General features: G+C 45.5%; 1 protein-coding gene across 1 annotated transcript in view; it reads right to left on the bottom strand.

The window, feature by feature from the left end:
• KLF3 (KLF transcription factor 3) overlaps positions 1 to 11,591 on the bottom strand; it is a 38,374-nt gene extending 26,783 nt beyond the window's left edge. The window contains exon 1 of the mRNA XM_081959800.1: positions 11,049 to 11,591. The gene's annotated coding sequence lies outside the window, so the exon portion shown is untranslated. The remainder of the gene's footprint in view (positions 1 to 11,048) is intronic.
• Between the last annotated feature and the right edge of the window lie 13,114 nt (positions 11,592 to 24,705).

Genomic DNA, 24,705 nt, shown 5'->3' with positions numbered 1-24,705 from the left:
AGTCATAGGATACAAATAAGCAATTAGATCATACTATGAAACAATCAAATCGTAAGGATACAAGCAACAAAGTTACAGTCCTACAGTCATAAATGGGAGGAGATGGGTGATAAGAACGATGAGAAGATTAATAGTAATAGTAATAATAGTAATAATAATAATAATAATAATAATAATAATAATAATAATAATAATAATAATAATTTTATTTGTTAGCCGCAACCCTCTCCCGAAGGACTCGGGGCGGCGTACAATCAAAACAAATAAAATACAGATAAAGACAAACATACATAAGAACAAAGACATATACATGTGCATGGAGGAGGTAGACTGATGAGTGAAAACAATTAAAAAACACAATTTAAAATCCCTTTGAATAAAATTACCAAATTAAAAACCCGTCAGGAGCGATATGAGGTTATGGTTGAGCCAGGCCAGCTATTTGGAATAGGTGGGTCTTGAGCTTTACACGGAAGGAGCGGAGGTCAGTGGTGGTCCTAATATCCGGAGGGAGGTCATTCCACAGGGCTGGGCAGCCTTAGTGAATAATTTGACCGTGGTGAGGGAATTATTTGTTTAGCAGAGTGATGGTATTTGAGGGAAAAACTGTCCTTGTGTCTAATTATCTTGGTGTGCAGTGCCCTATAGTGTCATTTTGAGGGTAGAAGTTGAAACAATTTATGTCCAGGATGCGAGGGGTCTGTAGATATTTTCACAGCTCTCTTTTTGACTTGTACAGTGCATAGGTCCACAATGGAAGGCCGGTTGGTAGCCATTGTTTTTTCTGCATTTCTGATTCTCCTCTGAAGTCCGTGTCTCTCTTGTTGGGTTGCAGAGCCAAACCAGACAGTTATGGAGGTGGAGATGACAGACTCAATAGTTCCTCTGTAGAACAGAATCAGCAGCTCCTTGGGCACTTTTGAGTTGGCACAGAAAGAACATTCTTTGTTGTGCTTCTATGATGACGTTTTTGATGTTAGGTGTCCATTTTAGGTCTTGAGATAACCATATAATAACATGGTTATTAAGTGGATCCAGCTTCTCCAATGACTTGGCTTGTCAGAAGGTCGCAGAAGAGGATCCCATTAAGACAGGATACCGACGCAACCGTCATAAATACAAAGTCGTCGGCCAAGCATCTGAATTTGGATCAGGTGACCATGGGGATGTCGTAACGATCGTGAGTGTGTGGAAAACATTTGTAAATCACTTTTTTTGTGGCCATTGTAACTTGATCGGTCAGTAAACATAAAAACATAAAAATCCAGGACGACCTGTCGTGAAATGTTATGAGAAAAAGGCTTTTTGCAACTTGCTGAAGTTGGGCAAAAACAGCTGCCCCAATATTTTCAAGATCCTGTTTGTGTAAGAGGCAAAGTCCAACTAGGCTGGTCAACCAGACCTTCGGTCTCACACGAAAGAGACCGAACAAATATGGTTTTCTACTCGTGTTTCAGGTGAGATGGAATTGGCAAGCATTCCAAGTTTGGGAGAAGAAGATGCAATGTTGGTCAAGTCATCTGCTTGTTTTCAGACGACATCTCCAGCCTTCGAAGTAGGCCAGGTTGAGAAAGAGCCATTGTAGGGACTCCAGAAATGCTAGTTTATTGTTGAAATGTAAATTAGCGCAATATTGACAGCAAGGGTATGTTTCTGTCTGTCTCATCTTATACTAAAAAAAATCAAGTAGGTATTATTTTCAGGGTTTTTAAAAAAACTTTCTTTCTAAGTTGGCAATGTAATCTCCTTTTCCAATCACTCCTTAATCTTCCTTCTTCCTTTCTTCCCTTCCTTCTTCCTTCTTTTCCCCATTATGCCTTCCTTCCTTCCATCCCTCCCTTCCTCCCTCCCATCACTCCCTCTAACCCTCTCGTTCCTCCCTTTCTATTATTCCTTCCTTCCCTCCCTCCCACCATTGTTTCTTCTTTTCCCCATTATGCCTTCCTTCCTACCTTCCTTCCATCCATCCTTCCCTTCATCTTCCTTCCTTCCCTCCCTCCCTCTTCCTTCCTTCTCTCCCTCCCACATTGTTTCTTCTTTTCCCCATTATGTCTTCCTTCCTTCCATCCCTCCCTTCCTCTTCCTCCCTCCCTCCCTTTCGTCCCTCCCTTCTTATTCCTTCCTTCCTTCCCTCCCACCATTGTTTCTTCTTTTCCCCATTATGCCTCCCTTCCTTCCATCCATCCATCCATCCCACCCTCCCTCCCTCTTCCTTCCTCCCTGCCACCCTCTTGTCTCTCCCTTCCTATTCCTTCCTTCCTTCCCTCCCTCTCACCATTGTTTCTTCTTTTCCCCATTATGCCTGCCTACCTGCCTTCCTTCCCTCCCTCCCTCCCTCCTTTCCCCAAGATCAGCTATAGATACCTTGACTGCCTATCCTTTCTGCAAAACCCTGGCTTACAAACACAAATAGCAACAAGCTGCAACAAACCCCCGTATGCTACCTAGTCTCTCTTGTACAGTTCAGAAAAGGATATTTTGCTTCTTTTGGGGGTTACTTCCATGTTGTGTCATTCAGTTTTTGGACTACCGTTATGTTTAACTGTGGTTCGATTAAACAAGCCAACTTAGGCTCAAAGTTCTCTTTGGCTAAACATTGCTTATTTACTTGCATTTTGCCAGTCAGTAGGACTCAAAATGCTGTTAAAGTAACGTGAACTGCCCAAACTGTGGTTAGCACAAGGGTGTCCAACCTTGGCAACTTTTAATACCTATGGATTTCAACTCACGGAATTCCCCAGGCATTTTTTTAGTGTATCGTATCAATGGCCAGAAAAAAAATCCAGCTAACTGCACCACAAAGTTTTAATGGGGAAATATGGCAATCCCCAAGCTTCAAATCAATTAGGTTAACAAACATCAGAAGTTGCGGGAGCTTCATCCCTGGAAGCTTTCAAGAAGAGCCTGGACTGCCATCAGTCAGAAATGGTGCAGGGTAGGTCTCTTGCTTGGGCAGGGGGTTGGACTAGATGACCTACAGCAGGGGTGTCCAAACTTTGGAACTTTAAGACTTGTGGACTTCAACTCCCAGAATTCCCCAGCCAGCCATGCTGAATTCCCCAGCCAGGATCCGTTACAACTCTGTTAAATCTGAGGTCAATTTTGTATCCAGCTCTGATCACAGCTTCATGTGACTGAATGCAGCAAGCACGAGACCTTGGCACGTGTGTGAATCAACCTCTATTAGACTACACCCATAATCTAATCTGCCTTCAATTACATCCTTTAGCTATGATTCCCCAGGGATGTCATGAAGATTTTTTTACTTCTTTGTGGGTCAAAGAAACAACAGGGCAGTGCAATCCGGTGGCCACACCTGCCATCTGGACTTTTCTCTTGCACACGTACACACCTTACAACCTGCTCAAATTCCTGTAAATATTAGACACCTGCTACTCCACGTAAAACTCTTACTCTGGACCGGGACAGCACGATGTAAAAGATATTACAGGTAGTTCTGAACTTACCACTGCCATTGAGTCCAAAATTTCGGTTACTAAGTGAGACATTTGTTAAGTGAGTTTTGTTCCATTTTGCGACCTTTCTGTCCATCATTGTTAACAATTGGCAGTTGTTAAGTTAGTAACATGGTCGTTAAATGAAACTGGTTTCCCCAGTAACTTGGCTTGTTGGAAGGTCGCAAAACAGGATCATGTGACCTCAGGATATTGTGGCCGTCATAAAGATGAGTCCGTGGCCAAGCATCCAAATTTGGATCACGTGACCACGGGGATGTTGCTAAATCACTTTTTTCAGAGTCATTGTAACATTGAATGGTCACTAAACCTAAATCCAGGACGATGTAATAGTGAAATATTATTACATCAAAGAAAAAAGTCAAAATAATTTAAGCCGTTTATTTATCAAAAAGCTTTCGACTGTTACTTGTCCAATAATGGAACAATGTCATTTCCTTTTGAATAAGTTATTTTTTGATGTGGGGGAAAAAAAAATCCCAGAGAATTGCAACCTTTCTTTCAGTGCACAAACGCAGCAGCGTGGGCCTGTTCAATTTCCGCATGTTTTACTTTTTTTTGGAATTCGTACAAAGCTGGGTGAGGAAATTAATATTTCAGTAGCATGGGGTTACAGCTGACTGGGGACGTTGCCTCAGCCAGAAAATGTCTTCCTTGGTGTTGCTTGTTTATAAATAGTCATAGAGTCCCAGGAAGAAGTGGTGCCTGCAAAATGCATCTTCAGCTCATTTACTAGCAATACTGAAAATAATAATGGAGATATTTCAAGTTCTCACTCGGAACTTCCTCGTCAGCACATTCTGCCTGCTTGCTCTCGTTATGAATGTGTGGTGTTTCTCATCTGACAGGCCACACTGTTTCAACAAGGAGAGTGTTACTAAGCCCAATACAATATTCTGTTATTAGGAAAAATGAGCTTTTCTGAAGAATCCTAAACCATCTCATTGACTGATGAACAGACAAGGCCCAGGGCAGAATCTGAACTGATCGAAATATTCCCTTCCTAATTCCGACACACCTTTGATCCCCCCCCCCAAATCCTGAATTCCAAAATCCAGTTTTCTTGTGTCGTGAATACAGGGGCTGTTAGGAGGTGCCACGATCCCTCTGAATTCTCTGTCGTCAACATTGATGACACTTGGAAACGCCTGGAAAACTTGCAAAGTTGAGGCCAGACAGACGGGCAAACAGAATAAACTTCCGTCTGTCTAGTCGGTCTCGTTGACCGATAAAAACACGAGCGATAACACAAAGAACAGCCTCGAAACCATTGCCTAAAGAACAAAAGCCATTAGCAGGCTATTAGTGGGAGAAAGCTTACCCTAAAACTTTGCCCAACTTTTAGAGAAGTAGGTTTGTCTTTTATTGTGGAACTGGTGGCACGTTTAAAAGAAAATTCGAATAAAATTTTGACTCATGGCGAATGTTCCTGTAGAAATTACGCAGGCATGTAAACGAGGGAATGGTTTTCCTTTGGTTTCCCCAAATATATCACCACCTCTCCACATTATTTATATATATATATATGCGCCACATCTCCTCCTTTTCTCCCCCTCCTCTCAAACAAAAGCAATCCAACCCAGAAAATAATCTCTACTCTAAATAAACAAGGTGGCAGCCTGCGCGCGAATGAAAAGGTTAAGACCGGCTCTTGGGTGGTGACATAACACAGGCGTTTTTTTAAGCAATCTGGAGTGTGCGGAGACATGATAATTCGATGGGTGGAGACTGAACTGTTGTTAGGGCAGTGACAAGAGGACAGGTCTGGGCTACTGATCTACCAGAAAACAGCCTGAAGCAGGAAAGAACACACATATGCTACTTGGAATGTGTGACGCAAAGCCCAGCCTTGAAACAAAGAACAGGAAACAGTGCTAGTGGCTCTCCCTCTCTCTCTCTGTCTCTCTCTTTCTCTCTCTTGGCTGGAAAGAAAGAAAGAAAGAAAGAAAGGAAGGAAGGAAGGAAGGAAGGAAGGAAGGAAGGAAGGAAGGAAGGAAGGCCAGAAAAACATCTAGGTGACCTTTCCTGACTCTCCCGCTCATGTCCAACGGAGAAGGGGTCGGATGGCTTCCACCATGAACAAACCCACCACAAACACGGCCGTTGGGTCAATGAAGCCGAATCCAAACCACAGTCTCTATCCAGAGGGGACCGGGTGGACTATCTACAGGAGGCAACGCCACCCCAATGGATGGGCTTCTCCATTCCCGGACCGAGCTGCTCAAATATTTAAGAGACTCTATTATTATTATTTTTTAAAAAAAAGCAAATCTAAAATAATGAACAAAGCCTTGATGATGCTATCGGAATGCAGAGTTTGATTCTGGTTATGTTTACAAATGAAATAAAATAAAATAAATAGAGCATTATTTTAGGGCTAACAGAGTTGGAAGGCACCTTGGGGGTCTTCTAGTCCAACCCCCGGCTCAAGCGGGACACCCTATATTGTTTCAGACAAATGGCTGTCCTGTCTCTGCCTATCTTTATTACATCTATATGCAAATCTGTTTAATTCAAGAGTCGCTGTTCACTGTGGATAATGCCACAATCAAAGTATATGGTATTATGGAATCAATAGGCAATGCCACCATCAGATCTAAAGATGCCAATGTAATTTTCTTAGCTGCAAGATAACCACAGATTAGCACTGTTCACTTCTGGACATTTTCTGACTTCTCATCTGGTTTATAGATCTGGGATCTTATGGTGTATTAACCGGATACGATGATGATGTTTGTGGGGGAAATCAGCCAAAGGAAACTAAGTGCTGAAAATTTACATTTATATCTATATCCAAGATACATTCTTGGATGGGTGGGGAAACACCAGAAACAAATCTTGAAACATTAAACTAAGCTTTCGCTCATCATGTAAATGAGCGACAGGATTTAGTGATAGCTACACACACAGTGATATGATATATTCATCCATCTTCTCTCCCAGGTTTGAGAAATTCATAAGCTTTGTTGGATTTTAATTCACTGAGGTTTGTGACTGAGCAATAAACAACGTTTCCTCCCAGTTTGTTTGTTGGAAACAAGCCACGACTCAAAATACAGATAGTCACTGACTTCACAATTGAAGCCAAACTTTTCACTGTTAAGTGAAATATTCACTAAGGGAATTTGGCTCCATTTTACGGCCTTTCTCGTCACCGTTGTTAAGCAAATGACTGCAGTGGAGAAGTCTGGCTTCCCCCATTGCCAGAAGGTCGCCAAAGGGGATCATGTGACCCCGGAGTTACAACCACAGTCGTAAATATGAACCAGTTGCCAAGCGTCTAAATTTTGATTCACTGGAAAAGTTCCAAGTGTGAAAAACGGTCATAAATAATTATTCCCCCCCCCAATGCCGTCATAACTTTGAACGGTCACTAAACAAAAGGTTGTAATCAAAGACTACACATCCTAGTTATGAATCCAGCTCTGTTCAAACAAAGCATAATAAGGGATTAACCACCGTTTAGGAGCAAATACCATTTCTAAATTCACTTGACGTTCCATGCACTTCTGTCACAATAAACCATAGATCACCATGTCTACGTTGGACACCGGAGCCCTTTTAAAAAAGTGGTGTCTCCACTCTGCATTGTTTCTACAAGGCTGATGTTTAACCATCACACACCCTTAAGCAGAACTGCACACAACTTTTCTTCGCTTTGCGTTAGCTTAACGTGACACCCGACGACTGGAGCAAAGTTTTCAATCCCCCAGCCTCCAGTGCCATAGACTACGGATGGAGTCCACACTTTCTCAGCTACTTAGAAGTGGAAAACAACTTAGATTAGGCGGCTCCAACTCTTAAAATTAATAATAAGGACAAATGTTGGGCCCGAAGCAATCAAATACACAGTACGTGTTTATTTGGAACAGAGACAAAACGGGCTAAACGCAGCTTACCCCAAAGTAAATATATGCACAGCACTGTAACCTTTGATTAATGCATTTGTCTCTTTTTTCCCCCAACGAAATATTTCAGTTTTTCCCCTAACCCAGGGGTGTCCAAACTTGGGAACTTTTAAGACTTGTGGACTTCAACTCCCAGAATTCCCCAGCCAGCCATGCTGGCTGGGGAATTCTGGGAGTTGAAGTCCACAAGTCTTAAAGTTCCCAAGTTTGAACACCCCTGCCCTAACCCATTGCCCTGTAGATTTCACTACCCTTAAACTGAGCAACAGTGGCCCTAGTTATTATAACTTAGAAGGGAGGGAGGATCCAGGGCAGAATATCTAGACAGGAAAAGAAAATAGACTTTTCTTCACATAACAGGTCACAGTGTAAGTTCTGACTACTTGTAAAAAAAAGAAAGGCGTGAGATTTGAAAAATAAGCTTTCTTTCTTTATTAATCGCTCTTACTCTCTGAGTTTATTTTTATGTCAAGTTTCTTTATCACTATAGCATTCAGGAAAAGCCAAAGTCAGAAGTCTGAACTTGCCAGTTCACTTCGGCAAGCGCTTGGATGATTGTATATTTTGTGCATTGTGTGCTTGTTGGGCACTAATGCTGTCAGGTGAAGCATCAGTGCCACACTAAAACACACAAAATATATAATTGCCTTGAGCCTAAATACAGTAGTAACATTAGATTGATAGAACCTAGTTTTGATCAAGTGGTTAAGGATTGGTCAAACATTTTAACAAGTTTTGAAAACTACTGTATGATGCAAAAAAACCTTTAACTTCATCTTTATGATGACAGCAGAAGTTTACAAGTTAAAAAAATGTGACTCAATGGGCTAATGACTCCAATACAAGTTTCCATTTTCCCAGAAACTGGGGAAAAAAGCACCTGGGCCCTGTGTAAACTATGACATTTACAGCTGTGCAAAAAGAATTTAAATGACAACAAATGACCAAATGATAACAATAATTTAAAAGAGAGTGAATTCTCTCTAAACACCCCCCCCCCATTGACACAAATGCCTGTATCAAGAAGGGAGAACATTTGAAGTTTTGTCACCTGGAAGTGTTTAATTTATTCAAGAAGTGGCATTCTAAGTTAGGTTCAAATGATAGCTATAAAGTCTGCATCTCGCAAGCCTTCCAAAGAAGCAGTATTACATTTTTCTTAAAACAGCCATAAAGCAATATTTGGAGAAAGAAAGAAAGAAAGAAAGAAAGAAAGAGAGAGAGAGAGAGAGAGAGAGAGAGAGAGAAGAAGTCGAATATTGATGTCTTTTCCAATTAGGTTTAAAAGTTGTACTCTTTGCACATTGTTCTGACATTTCTAAGGGTGTTATGTAAATAGTAACACCATTTCAATACAAATCAATACAGGTGCCATAAATAAAGGTATATGTGTACCCGCAGAGTGTGTGTGTGCTTTAAAATCTGGGATGAAGTAAAATTGCAACACAGTATCTCCATGTCAAGACATATAAGTTTTGAAGTGAGGGAGCTAAAACTAGGCCCAATGGTACTGTTATGAAAACACATATTCTACAGAAATCTTTAAGAGCGTTGTTCATTTTGAACAAGTGAGTGGCAAAGACATTTTCTAAGTAAATTAAAGAAGAAGAAGAAACGTTTCACATCAGACACCTTCCCTATCAGATGCCCTCCTTATTCAGCGGTATAAGAAGGACCCTGCAAATTCAAAACAATCACAACCCTCATCTTAGTGGGTGTACAGAGAGGAACAAAAGCAGGAACTCCACAGGATTTAAATGGATTTCTCTCCAGTTGCTTTGGCCTCGGAATTGAAAGGGTCATCGGATGTCAAGAAAGCAGGTCACCCATGGGGTGGGGGAAGCTCACAAAGACTCTCTCCTCCCCCATCCCAAGAATGGGGAGGGGGATCAAGCAGTCTAATCCAGCATTGCTGCCCTCTTTTTTTTGCAAAAAGCTCTGTGGTTTGTTCCAATGCCTTTCCTTTCCTTTCCTTGTCCTTCCGCTCTCCACGAGGAAGGGAGAAACAAGCGAATACAAAGGAGATTTCCCGAACCCTAAAAACATATTTCTCTCTCCCACCACCCCCAGTTCCTCCCAGCCAATCGCAGATGAGGAGATCCCTGGGAATTGGCAAGCCGTTGTGTCCCCTCCAGCCAGCGATCCGAAGGGGGCAAGGCTGCTGGGTCCCCCAGCCCTCCTACTAAGCCCCCTTCCCCTCGAGTTTCCACCAGTTCTGGGGGGTGGGGGGTATCTACCTACCTACCTACCTACCTACCTACCTACCTATCATTATCTATCTATCATTATCTATCTATCTATCTATCTATCATCTATCTATCATCTATCTATCTATCTATCTATCTATCATCTATCTATCTATCTATCTATCTATCTATCTATCTATCTATCTATCTATCTATCTATCATCTATCTATCTACCTACCTACCTACCTACCTACCTACCTATCATTATCTATCTATCATCTATCTATCTATCTATCTATCTATCTATCTATCTATCTATCTATCTATCTATCATCTATCTATCTATCTATCTATCATCTATCTATCTATCTATCTATCTATCTATCTATCTATCTATCTATCTATCTATCTATCTATCTATCTATCTATCTATCTATCATGAGACCCCCCTCCCCATGTCCTGCACTGCCTCTCTCTCTCTCTCTCCCTCCCTCCCTCTCTCTCTTGCAGCTGCCAAGGTTTTCACCCAAGTGGCACTTTTGTCCCGGCCCGCCACGTCGATAAAGAGCTGCGCTCGCCTTCTCTCCCATCGCGAGGACCCTCTCGGACTGCTCCGCTTGCTTCGCTGCGCCGCCCGAGCGCTCCAAGACCCCCCTCACTCCTTTCAACAGACGCCTTGCGCCTTCCTCGCAGCCCCCCTTCTCCCTCCTCCTCCTCCTCCCAAGCGCTCTAAGACTCTTTTCTCCGGGTAACAGACACGTTGCGCCTTCTAGGCACCCCCTCCCCCATTTCTTCTTCTTCTTCCTCCCGAGCGCTCCACGTCCCCTTTCTCCTGATAACAGACACGTTGCGCCTTCCTCGCAACCCCCTTCTTCCTCCTCCCGCCGAGCCCTTCAAGACCCCTATTCTTTTTTTAACAGACACTTTTGAGTCTTTCTCTCAACCCCCTTTCTTCTTCTTCCTTCTTCCTCCTCCCTCCCGAGCCCTCCAAAAGCCTTTTCTCCTTTTAACAGGCACGTTGAGCCTTCCTCTCAATCCCCCATCTTCCTCTTCCTCCAGAGCCCTCCAAGACCCCCTTCTCCTTGCAATAGAGCCTTCTTCGCAATCCCTTCTTCATCCTCCTCTTCCTCCCAAGCGCTTCAAGACCCCTTTTAACAGACGCGTTGAGCCTTATTCGCAACCCCCCTCTTCTTCCTCTTCCTCCTCCCGAGCCCTCCAAGACCCCTTTCTCTTAGTAACAGGCCCGTTGAGCCTTCCTCTCACCCCCCTTTCTTCCTCTTCCTCCTCCTCCCCCCTAGCGCTCCAAGACCCCTTTTAACAGACGCGTTGCGTCTTCTTCGCAAACCCCCCCTTTTCCCCCTTCCTCCTCCGGAGCCTCCAAGACCCCTTGCTGCCGGTAACAGACCCGTTGAGCCTTCTTGGCACCCACTCCCCTCCTTCTTCTTCTTCCTCCTCCTCCCACCTCGGCAGGACTTACTTTGACTTGTCAAAGCATCCAACCTGCGAAGTTGGCGCTGCTGGGGCTGGCTTGGGCGCGGGGAGCTCCGTCAGCCTTTTCCCTTCGGTTTTTTTTCTTCTCTCTCTCTCTCTCTCTCTCTCTCTTTCTCCAGCGGGCGGGCCACCTCGGTGGGGCCGGACGCCTCTGGCTGGCCTCCTCCTGCGCTGCCTTCTTTTCCCCCACTCGGGCTCCTGGCACTAGGCAGCGCTGTCACATGATCGCCGGCGCGGCTGGCTGGCTGTGCCAGGCTCCCTGGGCCGGCGGGGTAACTCAGAGGGCGGGGAGGGCAGAGGGGGAGAGGCGGGCAGGGTCCGGGAGGGGCGCGCCGATCACTCAGCCGGCTGAGCAGGCAGGGCGTCTCCCCGGCTGGCTGGGGCGAGGCTTTCCGCGCACCGCCAGCCCAGCCAGGGGCCGGGGCGCGGCTGGAGTCCCTGCTGGGCTGGGCGCCTCCTTCGCACACAAACAAGTCGGGCACGCAGCGGCTCTGCCCTGCTCGGCCCCGGGAGGCAGAGCGAGGTCGGCTGCTGGCTCGGCCGCTCCTCCTCCTCCTCCTCTGCCCCAGCCGGCGGCTTAATTACCCCCCTGCAGCCGCCGCCGAGCAGCAGAGGGGGAGCCGCCCCGCTGCCAAACTCGCCCTTCCAGCTGCCGCTGCCCGCCCTCCTCCCCTCCTTCCCTCCCGGCCTGCCTGCCTGCCCGCCCGCCTCCCCCGCCCGCTGCTTGTCAGCCTGGGAGGCGGCCGCACCTGGCACCCGCCTCGGAATGAGAGAGAGAGAGACACTCACACAAGCACACACACAAAGAGAGAGAGAGAGAGGGGAGTCTTAAGTGCTGGAACACAACTAATATGGAGCCCCTTACCTGGACACATCCCCTTTCTGTTTCCCCTTGTGTTTTTTGAGCTCCAGATTTTCCAGATGACCTTTCACCCCATTCATAAATGGAAATGAAATCTAAAATATATTCATAAATGAAATAAAACTAAAGTTGCCAACTTAACGAAATGAAATCAAAATCCAATAAATGGCATAATCGTGGTTGACAGAGTTTCAGGTCAAAGGAGGCCGCCAGGCGCTTTTGCTCTACACACAAAGTATAGAGAGTATGAAGCATATATGCAAAGGTGGTTTTTCTTTTTAAAAATTGGGTTTTGTAATTTTTTAGAAAAGAAACCCTTTCATGGGCCCCCTTTGAGCTTCATGGGACCCCAAACAATGTACTGGCTGCACTCCCCTCTCCTCAGGCCTACACAAACACACACACATGGGGGGGGGGAAAGGGGAGAGAAGGGAGAGGCAGGCATACGCCCGCCCTGTAAGGCATGCTGCAGCAGTGCGAAACAACAACAGCAGCCGCCCTACCAACCGCACCTCCCCTCCCCAAAAAAAGCCCAGAGGGCAGGAAGGGAGGGGTTGGCCTGATAGGAGGAAACGCCTGCTGCTGCCAAGCCTTCGCCATGAAGGCACCCCAAACCACGTCGCTGATCGGATAGGATGCGGAGAGAAGATGGGGGAGAGAGTCCCCGCTTGCACCCAGGACCAAGGGGTTTTTTGGGAGGGGGGGGTTGGCAATGAGAATAGTCCATAGGGAAGAGGGTTGAGGGTTGTCTGCACACAGGATCAAGGCCAAGGGTCTTTTGCGGGGTACAGCAATGAGTGTACTCCACAGCGAAGAAGGGCCCTTGAACCCACGGCCAAGCCTAAGGGTCTTTTGGGGGGTTTGGCAATGAGCATAGTCTGCAGGGAAGAGGGTGGAGGGCAGGGGTGAAACCCAGCAGGTTCTAGAGAACCGGTAGTGGAAATTTGGAGTAGTTCAGAGAACCGGCAAATGCCACCTCTGGCTGGCCCCACCCCTGATTTATTCTCTGCCTCCTGAGTCCCAGCTGATTGGGAGGGAATGGGGATTGTGCAGTATTCTTCCCCTGCCATGCCCACCTAGCCACGCCCATCAAGCCATCCCATGCCCACCAAGTAGTGGTGGGTTCCGGGTCCCGTTCCAACCGGTATGGTTGGAATGGGCCCGGTGGCATCCACATGGCAGCATCTTAGCACCTCCACGAGCCTCCGCGATGCTCCAGCTGCTCTGCGGAATGTCGCGCAGGCGCTGTATGAGCCGAGTGTGTGCGCAGAAGCACCGAAGACTTAAAAGACCGGTAAGGAGCTTGGGCGGGCAGGTGGGCCCTCCGGAGCACCATACCGGAATGGTATCCGGTGCTCCGGGTAGGCTCCGGTATGCCCGTACCGGGGCGTACCGCCTGCAACCCACCACTGCCACCAAACCACGCCTACAGAACTGATAGTAAAACATTTGAATTTCACCACTGGTTGAGGGTCCTTTGCACCCAGGGTCAGGGCCAAAGGTTGCCTGCATCCTAGAGCCTCAGGTAAGAAACTGGATCCATCGGAGCCCATCCTCCTCTCTCCTGGTTGAGTGGTGGGAATGGGTAGCTACGCCACACCTATAGTACAGGCTCCATCTTCTACGCTCCTTGGGATTGGGCCCTTTTCACAGGGGTGCAGCTGGTCCTGCTCTAGGTTTGCCCCTCTGGTGCCTCTGAGGTTGAGATGGAGGCAGCTTTTCAGGTGGTCTGGGAGAGGAAGTGGGTCTCAAAGATACAGCGAGGGGGCATATCTTACGAGCAAAGAGACCTGTTTTGCCAACTCAAACTCCATAAAGTCATCAAGAGTCCCCTTTATCTTGACATGTGACCTTTTGACAGATAGTTACTCCTTCCTTCCTCGCACACCTTACTGCCCCCATGAAAGTGTACAGGCAGTCCTCGACTTGCAACAGTTCGCTTAGTGACCGAAGTTACAACTGCGCTGAAAAAAGTAACTGAGGACCATTTCCCCCTCCCCCCCCACTTATGACCATTGCCAGCATCCCCACGGGCCGGTGATTTACATTTGGATGCTTGACCAATGATTCACATTTATGACGGTTACAATGTCCTTGGATTCCCGCAATCCTCTGTTGTGACCACCTTCTGATGATATAAAATCAAGAGGGAAGCCAGATTCACTTAACGGCCGTGTTACTAATTGAACAACGGCAGCGATTCACTTAACAAGAGTAACAAGGAAAAGTCGCAAAATGGGGCAGAACTCACTTCCCAAATTTTTCATTTAGCAATGTCAATTTTGGGCTCAGTGAACGTATGTTGAGGACCTACTGTACATCCACGGTTCAAAATTCTACAACTATAGGCCATCTCCCTAAGGCTTGGTTGATAGATGGGTTAGGGTTATGGATATTTTCCATGTATTTTCCAAGTCACTTGAAGGCCAGACAAGGAACAATGGATGGAACCCGACCAAGGAGAGATTCAACCTGGAAATAAGGAGGAATTTTCTGACACTGAGAGCAATCCACCCATGGAACAGAAGTTGCTTTCTGAAGTTGTGGGAGCTTCATCCCTGGAAGCTTTCAAGAAGAAACTGGACATCCCTCTGTCAGAAATGGTGTAGGGTCTCCTGCTTGGGCGGGGGGCTGGACTAGAAGACCTCCAAAAATCCCTTCCACCTCTGTATTTCTATGTTGTTTGAAAGATGATCAGGGTGTCAGAAGTTAAACCATAATATGAATGGCTGAAGGAACTAGGTATGTCTAGTTTAATGGAAGGAAGAACTAGAGGTGACATGATAGCAGTCTTCCAATATTTGAGGGGCTGCCACAGAGAGGAGGGGTCTTTAAAGCACTTGAAGGCCAGACAAGGAACAATGGATGGAACCCGACCAAGGAGAGATTCAACCTAGAAATAAGGAGAAATTTTCCAACAGTGAGAGCAATCCACCCATGGAACAGAAGTTGCCTTCGGAAGTTGTGGGAGCTTCATCACTAGAGGCTTTCGAGAAGAGACTGGACTGCTCAATGCCAGAAATGGGGTAGGGTCTCCTGTTTGGGCAGGGGTTGGACTAGATGACCTACAGGGTCTCTTCCAACTCTATTAATCTAATATCCAATATACTTGGGGATCTAAAGCAAGAAGATGCACTTCCTTTGCTTCAAATGGAGCTTCACATGAGTGAATGAACAAATGAACGAATGAATGAAGTTCACTTTTAATGGCAACCTCAAGTGGTTTTTTTGGAGGTACCTCTTAACAGGTGAGAATCTCTCCACCTGGTTCATCATGTGTGATACATCTCAGCCACTTGCAAAGTACCATGCAAAAGAATACCCTTGACATGGGAAATGATGGTCTTGGCTGTCCTATTTAGGCTAAGCGTCCCTGCACTGCAGATGCCTGTATCAAGAAATCATCCCATGCACTATTTTATAGTCACTAAGGTTTTTTTCTAAGAACATAAAAACATTTGCACTACACCCAAGTGTGATTTCAAAATATTTAGGAACAGATGAAAAAAATGCTTCAAAAGATCTAATGCACATTTTGTTTTGTTTTTATTGTTTTGTCTATCTTTGTTTTGTTTTTATCAAATTTCTCTTTTTTTGGAATTTGCATTTTACCTTAAAGGTAAAGATAAAGGTTCCCCTCGCACATATGTGCTAGTCGTTCCCGAATCTAGGGGGCAGTGCTCATCTCCATTTCAAAGCCGAAGAGCCAGCGCTGTCCGAAGACGTCTCCGTGGTCATGTGACTGGCATGACTCAACGCCGAAGGCAGCTGGAACGCTGTTACCTTCCCACCAAAGGTGGTTCCTATTTTTCTACTTGCATTTTTATGTGGTTTCGAACTGCTAGGTTGGCAGGAGCTGGGACAAGTATCAGGAGCGCACTCTGTTATGCAACGCTAGGGATTCGAACTGTGGAATTGCCAACCTTTCTGATCGACAAGCTCAGTGTCTTATTATCACACTGCCCGTGCGGACCTAAGAGGATGACCACGGGAAGGGATCTGTGGCTCAATGATGTGGTGTATTTTGGTGCTGCAGCCAGCCCAGCGTTAATGAATTGGTTCAACTGATACAGCTATTATATGTCATAAGTAAGAGGTGTGGTAAGGAGTCTGTTTTTTCAATTTCTCAGCAGGTGACAAGTCCTGTTCAGGAGCCACAATGCATACAGATGTCAGCTGTACCTACTGCTTTTGCTTAATTCCTATATCTCTACCCCCCATTAGATTTCCGTACTCCTAATCACTGAAAAGGTGGCAATTACGTGGACAAGAAATCTTTAGCCATAAACCCTGATGTTTAAGTTCAAGTTTCTTTCCATGTTTTTTTCTTCCCTATGTGTTACGTATTGTTGGCAACTAATTGGAGCTTTGCTAAAGGAAATCAACCCTGGTTGTTTTTTGAAAAGACAAATAAGGAAGATTTTGGCCACCTAATGAGAAGATTGGCTGAATGCTGAAATGGCTGAACGCCAAAGAATTGAGGCCTTTGAACTCTGGTGCTGGAGAAGACTCCTGCATTGAGTCCCTTGGACTGCAAGGCGATCCAACAGGTCAGTCCTAGAGGAGATCAACCCTGACTGCTCTTTAGAAGGTCAGATCCTGAAGAGGAAACTCAAAAGACTTTGGCCACCAAATGAGAAGGAAGGACTCAATGGAGAAGAGCCTCATGCTGGGAACGATGGAGGGCAAAAGAAGAAGGTTACGGCAGAGAAGGAGGTGGCTGGATGGAGTCACCGAAGCAGCAGGCGTGAGCTTCAATGGACTCCAGATGATGATAGGGGACAGGAAGGCCTGGAGGAACGTTGTCCATGGGATCCTGATAGGTTGGACATGGCTTCACAACTAACAAAAAGAACAACAAGAAGAGAGTACACTTTGGAGAAGACCCCGAGGTTGGGGAAAACAGAAGGCGAAAGGAGAAGGGGACAGCAGTGGAGGAGATGGTTAGAATTGAATAACAGAGTTAGAAGGGGCGTTGGAGGTCTTCTAGTCCAACCCCTTGCTTAGATGGGAAACGTATACTACTTCAGGCAAATGTTGTCCAATCTCTTCTTAAAAACCTCCAATGACAGAGCACCCACAACTTCTGGAGGCAAGCAATTCCACCGGTTAATTGTTCTCACTATCAGGAAATTTCTCCTCATTTCTAGGTTGCATCTCTCCTTGATTAGTTTCTACCCATCCTTTCTTGTCTTGTCAGGACATGCCCTCTCATTGGAGACTAAGGTGATCCCCTATTCTTTGGAGCAACCTCTGCGATATCGAAAACACTGCTATCACGTCACCCCTGGTCCTTTAAATTTAATTAAATTAGATTGTAGGAGCTTCATCCCTGGAAGCTTTCAAGAAGAGACTGGATACACACCTGACTGAAATGGTGTAGGGCGTTGATGGCGAATTTTTTCAGCACCAAGTGCCCAAACCAGAAGACATGTGCATGTGTGCGCATATGCGTGCTGGAGTACTGGTAATTCGAAGAGCAGCTGGCCAGTTCGCACATGCCTGTTTTCAGGCCGTTTTTCAGGCTGTTTTCAGGCTGTTTTGGGGACCCAAAATGGCCTGAAAATGCCCCCCAAAATGGTCCAAAACCAGCCTGGAAAAAGCCTGAAAACTGCCCACAAATGGCCAAGAAAATAACCCAAATCACAGCCTGGCTTTTTGGTCATTTTTGGCCATTTTTCAGGCCGTTTTCCGGTGCTCCGGTGCCTGTGAAGATCAGCTGGCCGGCACTCATGCCAGAAACCAGAAGAGCAGCTGGCGATGGCGCAAATGCCCATGGAAAGGGGTCTGTGCGCCACTTCTGGCATTCGTGCTATAGGTTCCCCCTTATGGTTGTAGGGTCTCCTGCTTGAGCAGGGGATTGGACTAGATTACCTCGAAGGTCCCTTCCAGCTCTATTCTGATTTACTGATTGACAGATAGTGTCGTTGATGCAACAAACATGAATTTGGGCAAACTCAGATGGTGGAAGACAGGAGCAGCTGGTGTGCGGTGGTCCATGGAATCTCAAAGATTCAGACCTGACAATGAACGACAACAACAATTGGAAGCTTATAAAGGTAGTCCTTGCCTTTCCACCATTCATTTTGTGATTGTTCAAATCACAAATCACGGCTCTGAATAAACTGACCTATGAGTGCTTTTCACACTTGCAACCGTTGTAGCATTCCCATGGTCCCGTCACCCAAATTCGGATGCTTGGCAACTGGTTCCTGTTTATGATGGTTGCCAAGCGTCCCAGGGTCATGCGATCAAACCGACCCATACTTATGACGGCTGCAGTGCCCTGCGATCCCCTTTTGTGACCTTTTGACAAGCTAAATCAGTGGGGAAGCTAGAATGAATGTGTTCCTAACTTAACAACCGCAGTGGTTCACTTAACAACCGTGGCAAGAAAGTTCATAAAACGGGACCAAATTCATGTAACAATGGTCACATTTAGCAACAGAAATTTGGGGGTCATTTCCAGGTTGTAAGTCAAGGACTACTAATATTGTATTCATCAGTTTCACATCATTTAATAGAGATCTTTAGAGAAACAACGCCATTCTGCTGAGCCAAATGAGGTTGATTTGACTTTGTAAAATCTGGACTTTGGCACAACTATTTGTCTTGGATGCGCCGAATTTGAATTAAAAGATTGTCCAGGATAGACTAATTCAAACACACATCCAGTCCCTCTTCCTCCCTTCCGTAGGGCTTCGGTCCATCCTCTTCTGTGATAAGATTATTCCCAATGAGAAGAGTTTCATGTTAAAGCAGGGGTGTCCAAACTTGGGAACTTTAAGACTTGTGGACTTCAACTCTCAGAATTCCCCAGCCAGCATCGCTGGCTGGGGAATTCTGGGAGTTGAAGTCCACAAGTCTTAAAGTTCCCAAGTTTGGACACCCCTGTGTTAAAGGATGAAAACGGCAAAAAAGAAAGAAGCGAAGGGTGATTTGGTTGCATTTTGTCGCAGGCTTCGCTTCTTCCTTGTGCAGATCACCATGTTTCCCCGAAAATAAGACAGGCTCTTATTTTCTTTTGACCCCCCCTCACCCCCGCAATAAGCGCTTGGCCTTGTTTTCAGGGAGGTCTTATTATGCTTGAGATGCAGGAGGTGGCAAGCATGGTCACTTCGTGGCTGCTTCTGTGTTGCAATATTTTCAGGGAGGGCTTGTTTTAGCGCATGTGCTCAAAAGCCCGATTGGGCTTATTATCCGGGGTGGTCTTATTTTGGGGGAAACAGGGTAGTTGCACAAAACAGTTACAATACAGAATGTCCTACTAAGCAAATTAAAGAGCACCGGACTAAGTAATTTAATGGAAAGATTATCGTATCATTTTTTGAAACAGCATGATTGTATTTTTGAAGACTATAAATTTACTTACCCGTATTTATTCGAGTATAACGCGCACACGTGTATAACGCACACCCCTAATTTTCGATTAAAAATCGGTATAAAATTTTGTTTCACACCAAGCATTGTAATTGACAAAAAAACGTTTCAGGACGACTTTCTGTTTTCTCCATTCTCTAACATTCGTCTCTGGTACAGTGAATTCTCGGCTAGCTGCTCAATTTCCGCGAATTTCATCATGATCAACAACCTTGAGCTTGAATGAAGCGTCATATGCAGAACGTTTTCTCTTGATACCCTGAGTTGCCATCTAACGGGTACCAGTATATCAATTAAAATATGAAGAACACTGAATTACGGTACGCAAAACACTGAATTGTACAAAAGCAATGCTTACCGTAACGCGGTGCTTCTCAAATAGTGGGGCGGGCCCCCCAGGGGGGGCGCGAGGCTCCGTAAAGGGGGGGCTCAGCTCAAATTATTTTATATATTTTTGTTTTGCAGGTTAAAGTTTTTTTTAATATTGTGTTCCTTTAAATCCTGTGCTCCTTTAAATCTTTTCTGCTACAGTTAATAAAGCTATTCTTTGTTGTAAATTGATCCACATTTCTTTCTTTTTTTATTCTCTTATACGTTAATAAGGATACAGTGTTATGCAGAGGTGTACTTATAACAATTTTATAGACAAATGATACTATTTACAGTCGCGCGGGGCGCGCGAAATGTTTTCTTCTTCCTAGGGGGGGCATGACAGAAAATAATTGAGAAGCACTGCCGTAATGTGTGAGCGAGGCGAAGAAATGAAGCGGTGACCATACAGCGGATAATAAGAATTCTCACCCCCAGTTCGGGCCGCCCACTGTACGCGACGAGGGGACTTTTTTTTTCTTCGCCCTCGCGTACAGTGAGCGGCTGCAGCCCGGAAAAGGCGCAGTGCGAATTTACAATTCGCCTGCGCCCTCAATGGACCGGCCGCCACTGACACCCCACCCCAGCCCTCGTTTATAACGCGCACCCAAACTTTGATTTCTTTTTTTGGTAGAAAATTTTGCGCATTATACTCGAATAAATACGGTAAATGTGGTCTTTCTCGGTGTGTCTGCGTGTGTATGCATATGTGCACACACACCCTTCACTGCCTATAGAAAGCTCACAATTGGTGTGTTGGATTGGCAGTTCTTTGCTGTTGCTACACATACATATATATACGCTGAGAAATAAGGTGCCATAAATGTAACGCCAGTAATTATAACTCTGATTCTCCTTCCCTTCTGCTGGTAACTCCCAATGGTTGGCACTGATAGTTAAACCATTGAAACTGAGGACAGGATCATCAAGTCAGGCGAACCGACCAAAATACATGTCCCATTTTCCTCTGGAAGGTAATAACAGTTTCTGTATTTAAGGGCTGATTTTGATTTCGCATATAACATACCTGGTGTGTCAGAAATGAGGAGGATGAGGATTGTGGGGTCCTTGGTGCTCTCTGAGCTGGATGGTTTTCTTGCTGACATTTCATGACCAAACTAGGTAACATCATCAGTGCTAGAAGGGAATGGGGGTTTGCAGAGGGATGGAAGAGGAGGAGAGGAGGGAGGGGGGAGGGAAAGAAAGGGAGAGAAAGAAGGGAGAGAACCAGAGACTAGGAGAGGAAGTTGAAGGGGAGGAGAAGAAGGAAGAGGATGAGGATGAGAAGAAGAAGAAGAAGAAGAAGAAGAAGAAGAAGAAGAAGAAGAAGAAGAGAAGAAGAAGAAAAAGAGGAGGTGGAAGTGGAGGAGGAGGAGAAGGAGAGGAAGAAGAGGAGGAGGAAGAAGGCGGCGGAGGAGGAGGAGCAGGAGAAGAAAAAGTGGAGGAGGAGGGAGGAGAAGAAGAAAAGGAAGAGGGAGGAGGAAGAGAAGGAGAAGAAAGAGAAGCAGAAGAAGCAGGAGAAGAAAAAGTAGTAGTAGTAGAAGCCAGATTCGTTTAACCACCGCACAAGTCACTCAACCAGTGCAGTGGCTCACTTAGCAACTGCGGCAAAAGGTTTGTGAAATGCGGCACAGCTCACTTACCATGTGCCTCACTTAGCAATGGAAATGTTGAGCTTGATTGTGGTCGTAAATCGAGGACTACCTCTGTTATAGGGCGTTTTGATAACATCGCCTTGTTTAAGTGTGGGATTTTGCAATTTTCATTAATGCCAACGCCTTCTCCACTGAATGCAATGCCACACACCTGCAACCTGGTCTGATGATTGACAGTTTTCCTTGGCAATATCCACAGACAGTACATCATTCTTTTACCAACCGTTTAATAAAGCAACCTTCAACTTCATCTAAAAGCGTCAGATACTTCAATTGCTTGGAACTTATGTCAAACTTAAAAATTATTCTAGGCAAAAACAGTAAAACCCTGAATATGTATTTCCTACTTGATGTTTTTTTCTTGGTTCCAGCAGATTCTAATGTGACCTGATTGTATGGTGGTTTAGTAGCAGAGATTAACTATCATCACCTGAGTCAGATGCAAAATAACATTTGAAAGCTATTTCAAATATTTAGTTGCAAAGTTACTCAGCTAGTTTATGTATTGCCACTTTTCTTTCTGCAACGTCGCATTGCAGGGGTGTCAAACTCAAGGCCCTGGGCCCGGATCCGGCCAGTAGGGTGCTTAGATCTGGCCCATGGGGCCGCCCTGGAAACATTGAAGGGATGGCAGAGTGTGAAGATCTGTCCATGGATCTCGGAGACTCTGTGCCCAGCACCTCTTTTAAAGGAATATTTAAGACTACAGACCTTATCTCCCTTGGAAAGCTGCCATGTAAATAATTACACGGCAGCTTTCCAAGGTAGATAAGGTCTGTAGTCTTAAATATTCCTTTAAAAGACAGTTTGCCAGGCCTTGCTTGATTTGAATGAGAGGAATGCACATTCATTTAATAAAAGGGGTTTTCTCAGGACTAGGAATCTGTCTCAAGCTTTTTGAGGAAGCCTAGATCAGAACAGTCATTTCAATCACAGCCACACTGAGCCGCAAACTGAATGGGAAAATACCGTGAAAGTCTACAGAAATTCAATTTCCCTTTTGAAAAAAGAAATATCCGATCTAATAATTAGAATAAACAATATATAATACAATAAACATCCTCTATCGATTCAGGCCTTGCTCACGTCCTCTTCGAAATACCCACATTTTTAAAAGCTTCCCAAATAGAAGCCGTGATATTCCTGGGAAAGATGAAAAGGAAGGTGAAATAGACAATGATGCTGCTTAGATCCTGTCCTGCCAGAGTTTATGGACATTTTTTTAAAGGTAGTTTGGCACTTTGTATGTATGCAGACTTTTTTTAAAAGGTAGATTGGCAGGTTGTATCTATACAGGGAGTCCTCATTTATGACCAAAATTGAGCCCAACATTTCTGTTGCTAAGCGAGACCACCTTTAGGTGAGTTCCCCCCATTTTTATGACCTCTCTTGCCACAGTTGTGCATTGAATCAAGGCAGTTGTTAAAGTGAGTCACATGGTTGTTAATTGAATCTAGCTTCCCCGTTGATTTTGCTGGTCAGAAGGTTGCCAAAGGGATCACGTGACCCTGGGACACTGAAACCGTCATAAATATGAGTCGGTTGCCAAGCGTCCGAATTTTGATCACGTACACCATGGGGATGCTGCAAAGGTCGTAACTGTGAAAAGCATTTTTTTCAGTGGCGTTGGACTTTGGAGGGTCACTAAACGAACTGTTGTTAAGTCGAGGATTTACCTGTACTCGTGTTGCATTTGAATATATTATGAACAGAATTATTTTATTTTCATGTTCCCAGAGAATTAATTCCTTCTCTCTCTTACCATATTACCAAAGCAGTTTTGCAATCCTGAGACGGGCAAAATTCCTATAAAAACCAGCACATACTTTGTTTGCACAACAAGTTTATCTACATGCCAAAAGATCACCCAAAAAATAAAAGCACTCCATCTGCTACCTGCTAATCCACCTGCTAGGAGTATTAGGGACAAAATGTTTCCTGCCATTGGGGTGGGGTGGGGGTCAGGCAGCAATGCTCCTTGGATCACCTCCGTTAGCAAAGAGAAGTTTCCCTGGCTTCATTTAATTCCACCCCCCTCCTCCATTTCCCCATTCCACAATCATGACTGATGCTCAGAGACCACCTGGAGAAGCTCCTCCGTTGTTCTTTGCAAGGTTTTGCAGATAAATGGTTTGGCATTGCTTCCTTTCTAGGGCCGAGCGAAATAACTGGCCCAAGGTCAGCCAGCTGGCTTTGGCCTATGGTGGGACCAGAACTTACGGCCTTCACAGGGGTGGGATTCAAATTTTTTAGCAATTGGTTCTCTGCCCAGTTGCTGGGGGAATGTGGCCCTGGGGGGAGTGGCCTACTTGACTTCCTGCACCATGGCCTGTGTGTGTGTGTGTGTGTGTGTGTGTGTGTGTGTTTTCACCCACACCAAGCTCTGGAGGTTTTCCTCAAGCCTCCGGGTGGGAGAAAACGGCCTTCCCCAGGCTCTGGAGGCCGGAAACAGGCCTATTTCCAGATTGTTTTTCACCCTCCCAGAGCCTCCGCACAGGCCCTGCACTTACCTGGCATGATGGACGGGCCACGTGGAGACTCCTGGGTGGGGCGGGCGGGGCCAGCCAGTCCTTCCAACTACTGATTTGGCGACCCAGATGCAAAATTAGCATCCGGTTCGCCCGAACTGGTCCAAACCAACTGAATCCCACCCCTGGACCTTCAGGTTCCTAGCCTTCACCAAGCGAATTCCAAATAAACTTCTCCATATATTTTTTTCTATAATAACCTAAGGAAAAAAAAACGGACATCTAGGTAGTCCTCACCTTACGACCACAATTGACCCCCAAATTTCTATTGCTGAGTGAGACATTTGTTAAGTGACTTTTGCCCCCCTTTTTAAATGACCTTTCTTGCCACAGTTGTTAAGTGAATCACTGCTGTTCTTAAATTAGCGACGGTGAATTGGACTTCCCCTATTTGACTTTGTCAGAAAGTCGCAAAAGGGAGATCACATGTGCTTGGGGCACAGCAACCGTCATAAATACGAGTCGGCTGCCAAGCACCTACATTCTGATCACATGACCATGGGGGTGTTGCAGTGGTCGAGTGAAAAATGGTTGTCATTCGCTTTTTTCCAGTGCCGTTATGACTTTGAATGGTCATTGAGTGAACTGTTGTAAATTGAGGACTTTGCTTGGTAAGGCAAGCAAAGTACTAGTCCAGTAATGGCTAACCTTTTTGTCCTCGCGTGCCGAAAGCATACCACCACCCATAATGCAATGTGTGTGTGAGACACCCCCCTGCCCCCCTGCCCATGCACACATGATCCTCCCACGCTCATCCCACCCCCCCTGCACGTGCACGCAACACCCCTCCCCCATGCTCCATTTTGGGCCTTCCAGCGGGAGGCGCATGCGCATGCGTGATAGGGCTGA

This window comes from Natrix helvetica, assembly GCF_964273705.1.
Source record: "Natrix helvetica genome assembly, chromosome: 7".
Lineage (NCBI taxonomy): Eukaryota > Metazoa > Chordata > Lepidosauria > Squamata > Natricidae > Natrix > Natrix helvetica.
This window is presented reverse-complemented; position numbering and strand designations above follow the sequence as displayed.